Source organism: Bos grunniens, chromosome 18 (assembly GCF_055505025.1).
Source record: "Bos grunniens cultivar Pamir isolate PY7600 chromosome 18, Bosgru_T2T1.0, whole genome shotgun sequence".
NCBI lineage: Eukaryota > Metazoa > Chordata > Mammalia > Artiodactyla > Bovidae > Bos > Bos grunniens.
In genome coordinates this window covers 63562975-63570730 of record NC_141182.1, presented here as the reverse complement: position 1 = coordinate 63570730, position 7756 = coordinate 63562975, and positions in this window count along the sequence as shown.

Sequence of the window (7756 nt, the reverse complement as noted above, 5' to 3'; positions counted from 1 at the left end):
TTCCTCTGTCTGCCTCGGTTGCCTGGAGGAGCCAATGGGGCAGTCATAAATAGGACGACCCTAGGAGAGAGACGCATGGCAGATGCTTGGAATACTGATCCCCATTCTTTAGCATAAAGCACAGCCCTCCTTCCTGACCTGGGATGGTGGATTCGCTTTTCCTCTGCATTGATTTACTTGTTTCTACAATTTAGCACCATCTTTTCTTGTTGCCCGTCTTCTAAACCTCTGAGTCATCGCTGCCTCCTCAGTGCCCCTTCTCACCCTGAGCAGAACTTTTCATCTCATTCTGTGAATTCTTTCTCTAGGCAAACGAGAAGAACACAGGCTGGAGGCAAAAAAAATGGTTTTTAAAAATGAACACAGACCCAGGATCTCTGAGACAGTCATTGATCGCCCAGCAAAAGGGGAATATCAATGAAGAAAAATAATTTTGAGGAAGTAAATATTGACCATTTTACAGATTTGATGAAAGCCATAAATTTACACATCCAAGATGCTCATCAGATAACCTTCAAAAACGATGCCCAAACATCACAATTATATTCAAATCAGTGGGGAAGAAAATTTTAAAACCATGCCCACACACATCACAGTCAAAATGGAATCAGTGGGAAAAAATTGAAAGCATCCAGATAAAAGGACCAGGTTACATACAGAGGAAAAATGATTTGAATGATTTCAGATTTCATATCAGAAGCCACTGTGGTCTAAGACTGATAGTCCTGAGGGACGAGAAGAACCAACGTGGAATTCTGGGTATATTCTTCAGGAATGAAAGCAAAATAGTCATTCTGAGAGGAAAGAACACTTGAGAGAATGTGTTGCCTGAAGACCTTCTTTAAAGGAATGATAAGGCTAGTTCTTTAGGCAGAAAGGAAATAATTCTCGAGGGAAACTTGGAAATTCAACAATCAAGGAAGAATAAAAAGTGGTAAATAGGTAAATGTAATAGCATATTTTTCTCATTTCCTGTATATGTGATTGTTGAAAGCAAAAATAACAATGTTTGGTGGGGTTTTTAATATAGGTATAATAAATGAAGACATATAACATCTATAGCATGATGGAAGGTGAGGGTGAAAGGACCCGTGTGATAAGGTTTTCATGTTTCTCTTGAGGAGATGAAATATTAACTGTGGACTGCGTGGAATTAGGTGTATATATTATAATGCCCACAGTTGCCACTAAAAAAACAACATGTGAAGATTTACAGTACTAACAGATATAACAAGAGTACTAAAAAAAAAATTCCAAAAAGCCAAAAGAAGACAGGAAAGGGAAACTTGAAGAGCAAACACTAGAGGGGACAAAGAAAAGACAAATAATAAAAGGTTAAACCTGAACAGTATGAAAAGGCAAAAAGGACATTGAAAGATCAACTCCCCAGGTTGGTAGGTGCCCAATGTGCTACTGGAGATCAGTGGAGAAATAACTCCAGAAAGAATGAAGGGATGGAGCCAAAGCAAAAACAACACCCAGTTGTGGATGTGACTGGTCATAGAAGTGAAGTCCGCCACTGTAAAGAGCAATATTGCATAGGAACCTGGAATGTTAGGTCCATGAATCAAGGCAAATTGGAAGTGGTCAAACGGGAGATGGCAAGAGTGAACGTTGACATTTTAGGAATCAACAAACTAAAATAGATTATTGGACTGGGTGAGTTTAGCTCAGATGACCATTATATCTACTATTGTAGGCAAGAATCTCTTAGAAGAAATGGAGTAGCCATCATAGTCAACAAAAGAGTCCGAAATGCAGTACTTGGATGCAATCTCAAAAACGACAGGATGATCTCTGTTCATTTCCAAGGCAAACTATTCAATATCATGGTAATCCAAGTCTATGCCCCGACCAATAATGCTTAAGAAGCTGAACGGTTCTATGAAGACCTACAAAACCTTTTAGAACTAACACCCTGAAAAAGATGTCCTTTTCATTATAGGAGACTGGAATGCAAAAGCAGGAAGTCAAGAAACATCTGGAGTAACAGGCAAATTTGGCCTTGGAGTACAGAATGAAGCAGGGCAAAGGCTAATAGAGTTTTGCCAAGAGAATGCACTGGTCATAGCAAACACCCTCTTCCAACAGCACAAGAGAAGACTCTACACGTGGACATCACAAGATGGTCAACACCAAAATCAGATTGATTATATTCTTTACAGCCAAAGATGGAGAAGCTCTATACAGTCAGCATAAACAAGACGTGGAGCTGACTGTGGCTCAGATCATGAACTCCTTATTGCCAAATTCAGGCTTAAATTGAAGAAATTAGGGAAAACCACTAGACCATTCAGGTATGACCTAAATAAAATCCCTTACGATTATACAGTGGAAGTGAGAAATAGATTTAAGGGACTAGATCTGATAGACAGAGTGCCAGATGAACTATGGACAGAGGTTCGTGACACTGTACAGGAGACAGGAATCAAGACCATCCTCAAGAAAAAGAAACACAATAAAGCAAAATGGCTGTCTGAGGAGGCCTTACAAATAGCTGTGAAAAGAAGAGAAGCAAAAAGCAAAGAAGAAAAGGAGAGATATACCCATTTGAATGCAGAGTTCCAAAGCATAGCAAAGAGAAATAAGAAAGTCTTCCTCAGAGATCAGTGCAAAGAGATAGAGGAGAACAATAGAATGGGAAAGACTAGAGATCTCTTCAAGAAAATTAGAGATACCAAGGGAACGTTTCATGCAAAGATGGGCTCGATAAAGGACAGAAATAGTAGGGACCTAACAGAAGAAGAAGATATTAAGAAAAGGTGGCAAGAATGCACAGAACTGTACAAGAGAGATCTTCATGACCCAGATAATCACAATGGTGTGATCACTCACCTAGAGCCACACATCCTGGAATGTGAAGTCAAGTGGGCCTTAGGAAGCATCACTTTGAATGAAGCTAGTCGAGGTGATGGAATTCCAGTTGAGCTATTTCAAATCCTGAAAGATGATGCTGTGAAAGTGCTGCACTCAATATGCCAGCAATGTTGGAAAACTCAGCAGTGGCCACAGGACTGGAAAAGGTCAGTTTTCACTCCAGTTCCTAAGAAGGGCAATGCCAAAGAATGCTCAAACTCCCGCACAATTGCAGTCATCTCACACACTAGTAAAGAAGTGCTCCAAATTCTCCAAGCCAGGCTTCAAAGTACGTGAACAATGAACTTCCAGATGTTCAAGCTGATTTTAGAAAAGGCAGAGAAACCAGAGATCAAGTTGCCAACATTCGCTGGATCATTGAAAAAGCAAGAGAGTTCCAGAAAAACCATCTATTTCTGCTTTATTGACTATGCCAAAGCCTTTGACTGTGTGGATCACAATAAACTGTGGAAAATTCTGAAAGAGATGGGAATACCAGAGCACCTGACCTGCCTCTTCACAAATCTGTATGCAGGTCAGGAAGCAACAGTTCGAACTGGACATGGAACAACAGACTGGTTCCAAATAGGAAAAAGAGTATGTCAAGGCCGTATATTGTAACCCTGCTTATTTAACTTATATGCAGAGTACATCATGAGAAACGCTGGACTGGAGAAAGCACAAGCTGGAATCAAGATTGCTGGGAGAAATATCAACAACCCCAGATATGCAGATGACACCACCCTTATGACAGAAACCAAAGAAGAACTAAAGAGAGCCTTGATGAAAGTGAAAGAGGAGAATGAAAAAGTTGGCTTAAAACTCAACATTCAGAAAACTAAGATCATGGCATCTGGTCCTATCACTTCATGGCAAACAGATGGGGAAACAGTGGAAACAGTGTCAGACTTTATTTTGGGGGCTCCAAAATCACTGCAGATGGTGATTGCAGCCATGGAATTAAAATTTCTTCTTGGAAGCAAAGTTATGACCAACCTAGATAGCATATTAAAAAGCAGAAACATTACTTTGCTAATAAAGGTCCTTCTAGTCAAGGCTGTGGTTTTTCCAGTAGTCATGTATGGATGTGAGAGTTGGACTATGAAGAAAGCTGAGCACCAAAGAATTAATGCTTTTGAACTGTGGTGTTGGAGAAGACTCTTGAGAGTCCCCTGGACTGGAAGGTGATCCAACCAGTCCATCCTAAAGGAGATCAGTCCTGAATGTTCATTGGAAGGACTGATGCTGAAGCTAAAACTCCAATACTTTGGCCACATCATGCGAAGAGTTGACTCATTGGAAAAGACCCTGATGCTGGGAAAGACTGAAGGCAGGAGGAGAAGGGGATGACAGAGAAAGAGGTGGTTGGCTGGCATCACCGATTTGATGGACATGAGTTTGAGCAAGCTCTAGGAGTTGGTGATGGAAAGGGAGGCCTGGCGTGCTGCGGTCCATGGGGTCACAAAGAGTTGGACACGACTGAGTGACTGAACTGAACTGAAACCTAAATACAACCTTGTCAGTAATTACATTAAATATAAATGGCAAAAATACAATTAAGTGGCAGCGATTGTAAAACTGGATTAACAATAAGGAAGACCCAGCAAGTGAACCTCACGAGATTCACTTAATACAGTGGTGTAAATAGGTTAACAGGATGAAAGCATGTATTATGCAAACACTCATCAAAATAAAGCTTACGTGGCTGCCTTAATTTCCTACTGGTGTGTAACAAATTACCTGGGACTTAGGGGCTTTAAACAACACAGACGTGGTATCTTCCTGTTCTGGAGGTCACAAGTACAAAGCCAGCCGCACCGGGCTAGAGCTGAGGTGTCCGCAGGGCTGGTTGCTCTCAGTGGCTCTGTTCTTTGCCTCTCTCGTCTTCCAGGGTCGGCCTGCAGTGCCTGGCTTGTGGGCCCTTCCTTCCATCACTCCAGCCTCCGCCGTCAGTTTCCTACCCCTGACTCTGCCCTCTCGTCTCCCTCTTATGAAGCCTTGTGAACACACTGGCCTCCCCCAGATTATGTAGAATAATGTCCCTATCTCAAGATACTTGCTTTAGTCATGTCTGCAGAGCCCCTTTTGCCATGTAAGGTAATATATCCATAGTTTGCGGGACCAGGGCTCGGATATCTTTGGGACAGCAAGGAAGTGGCATTACCTTCCTCAGTGGCTGTGCTGTGTGACACACTACAATAAAACACACCAGAGACTTTAGAGCAAGAAGATTATTGGGGGTGAAGATAAAAAGGTCAATTCATCAGGAAGACATAGTAATCCCAAAGGTCTGCACACAAAACCACAGCAGAGCTTCAAAATACTGAAAGCAGAAACTGACAGAAATGAAAAGACAGATAGATGAGTGAACAGGTATAGTCAGGGACCTCAGTACTCCTCTCTTGGTAGAGTAAAAGTAAATAGATGGGCAGTCGGCAAGGATATAGAAAACCTTAACCATCGTATCAGCTGACTTGACCTAACTGGCACACAGAACACGTTCAACCATATTGCAAATGCACTTTTTTTCAAGAGTACATGGAATATTGGCCAAGGTAGCCTTTATTCTTGGTTGTTAAACAGCTTAGCAGATTTAAAAGAATTGCTGCCACTCATGACTTGTCTTCTGACCTTATTGGGATTTAAGTTAAAATCTATCACCAGAAAGCTATCTGGAAAATCTTCAACTCTTTGGGAATTAAACAACACACTTCTAAGTAATTCAGAGCACAAAGAGGAGCTCAAGGAAAATTGGAAAAATATTCTGAACTGGATGAAAGTGAAAGTACAGTAGCCTGTGGGATGCCAGTGAAGCAGTGTTCAGAAGGCAGGTGAGAGCAGCAAGTGTTCACATTTTAAAAAATGGTTTCTAATCATGAACCTAACTTTCCATTTTAAGACACAGAAAAAGAGCAGACTCACCTCAAAGTAAGCATAATAAATAATAAAGGATTCCCTGGTGGTCCAGTGGTTAAGAACCCACCAGCTTATGCAGGGGACACAGGTTCAATCCCTGGTCCAGGAAGACCCCACAGGCCGCAGGGCAACTGAGCCCGTGCACCCTGGCGCCCCTGCTCCGCAACAAGAGGAGCCACCTTGAGGAGAAGCCCTTGCACCTCAAGTAGAGAGCAGCCCTGCTCACGGCAGCTGGAGAAAGCCCGCACAGCAGCACAGACCCAGCACAGCCATGAAGAAATAAATAATACTTTAAAACAGTAAAGGGCAGAACTCCATGAAACAAAACAGAAAAGCAATAATAGGAATGAATGAAACCCAGGTGCGGGGAGCGAGCTCCGCCCCTGGCAAAGGTCATGAGGAAGGAGGCCTGGCATACGCAAAGGCGGGATCAAGCCTCAGGAGTCTCCCTGGAAATTCTCGAGCAATCTACCCCCAAAACCAGAGTCTGCCTACTTTCTGCTTTGTGCTTTCACCTACACCTCTGACTTTACGGGGGGCTGTCCCCCACTACCTCTCTCTGAAAAAAGAGTTAGCTTACAGCTCCAGTTAATAATTCCTGGGTGTGACAGTGTTTCAACCTACAAACTCCCTTGGAAGTCCTGTAGCCTGCCTGAATAGGTTTTTCCGGCCACATGTGATTGCTCAGAGCCTCCAAACTGTGAGAGGCATGAGATGTTCTAAACTGTCTAAATACAGATTCCTTTGAGCAGTTAAAAGATTGATTAGAAATTGTATTGGTGAAGGGATTTTCACTTCTTGGGCCAATGTTTGCTGCTAAGTTTCCATATCCCTTACCTGCTGTGTCCCTGGCAGTGTATTGATTAATATAATTGGTGTAAGTAGTAGCTTTAATGTTTGTAACCTGGGACCCTTGAGTTAATTCTTTTTCTTGTTATAGCCCACCACACCTTTGCTCTGTAGGAATGCAACTTTATCTAATGCTTTTGGAGGGTGGCTCCTGACCAATCACCTTTAGAGAAAAATAAGTTTTCTGAAGAAAGGGTCTTAAAATGTTAACAGGCCTCCGGGCCAGAAGATGATGCAAATCACCTAAGCGTTTGCATATGATAAGTTTGCAGGAAGAAAGCCTGGCTTGCTGCATGACTCTACCCCTTCCCCCATTATCCTCTATGCATAACTTAAGGTATAAAAACTACTTTGGAAAATAAAGTGCGGGCCTTGTTCACCGAAACTTGGTCTCCCCATGTCGTTCTTTCTCTTACCTTCTGGCTGAATTATTCAGCCTCTTTTCTCCACTGAATTTCCTCACTGAGCTATCCTTATTCTATTACTCTTTATATCCTTAATTAACGCTTAATTAAGCAGTTGTTTCCTGATCCTCGCCGACGCCGTCCCCGCTTCGAATTCCCTGGATCCACCGGGGCTGGACCCCGGCACCCAGGGCCAGTTCTTTAGAAAGGTCAGTGAAATTGACAAACCACTAGTCAGAGAAACCATGGAAGAAAGAGGGAAGACACCATTTGCCAATCAGATCAGATCAGATCAGTCGCTCAGTTGTGTCCGACTCTTTGCGACCCCATGAACCGCAGCACACCAGGCCTCCCTGTCCATCACCAACTCCTGGAGTTCATTCAGACTCACGTCCATCGAGTCAGTGATGCCATCCAGCCATCTCATCCTCTGTCGTCCCCTTCTCCTCCTGCCCCTAATCCCTCCCAGCATCAGAGTCTTTTCCAATGAGTCAACTCTTCGCATGAGATGGCCAAAGTACTGGAGTTTCAGCTTTAGCATCATTCCTTCCAAAGAAATCCCAGGGCTGATCTCCTTCAGAATGGACTGGTTGGATCTCCTTGCAGTCCAAGGGACTCTCAAGAGTCTTCTCCAACACCACAGTTCAAAAGCATCAATTCTTCGGCGCTCAGCCTTCTTCACAGTCCAACTCTCACATCCATACATGACCACAGGAAAAACCATAGCCTTG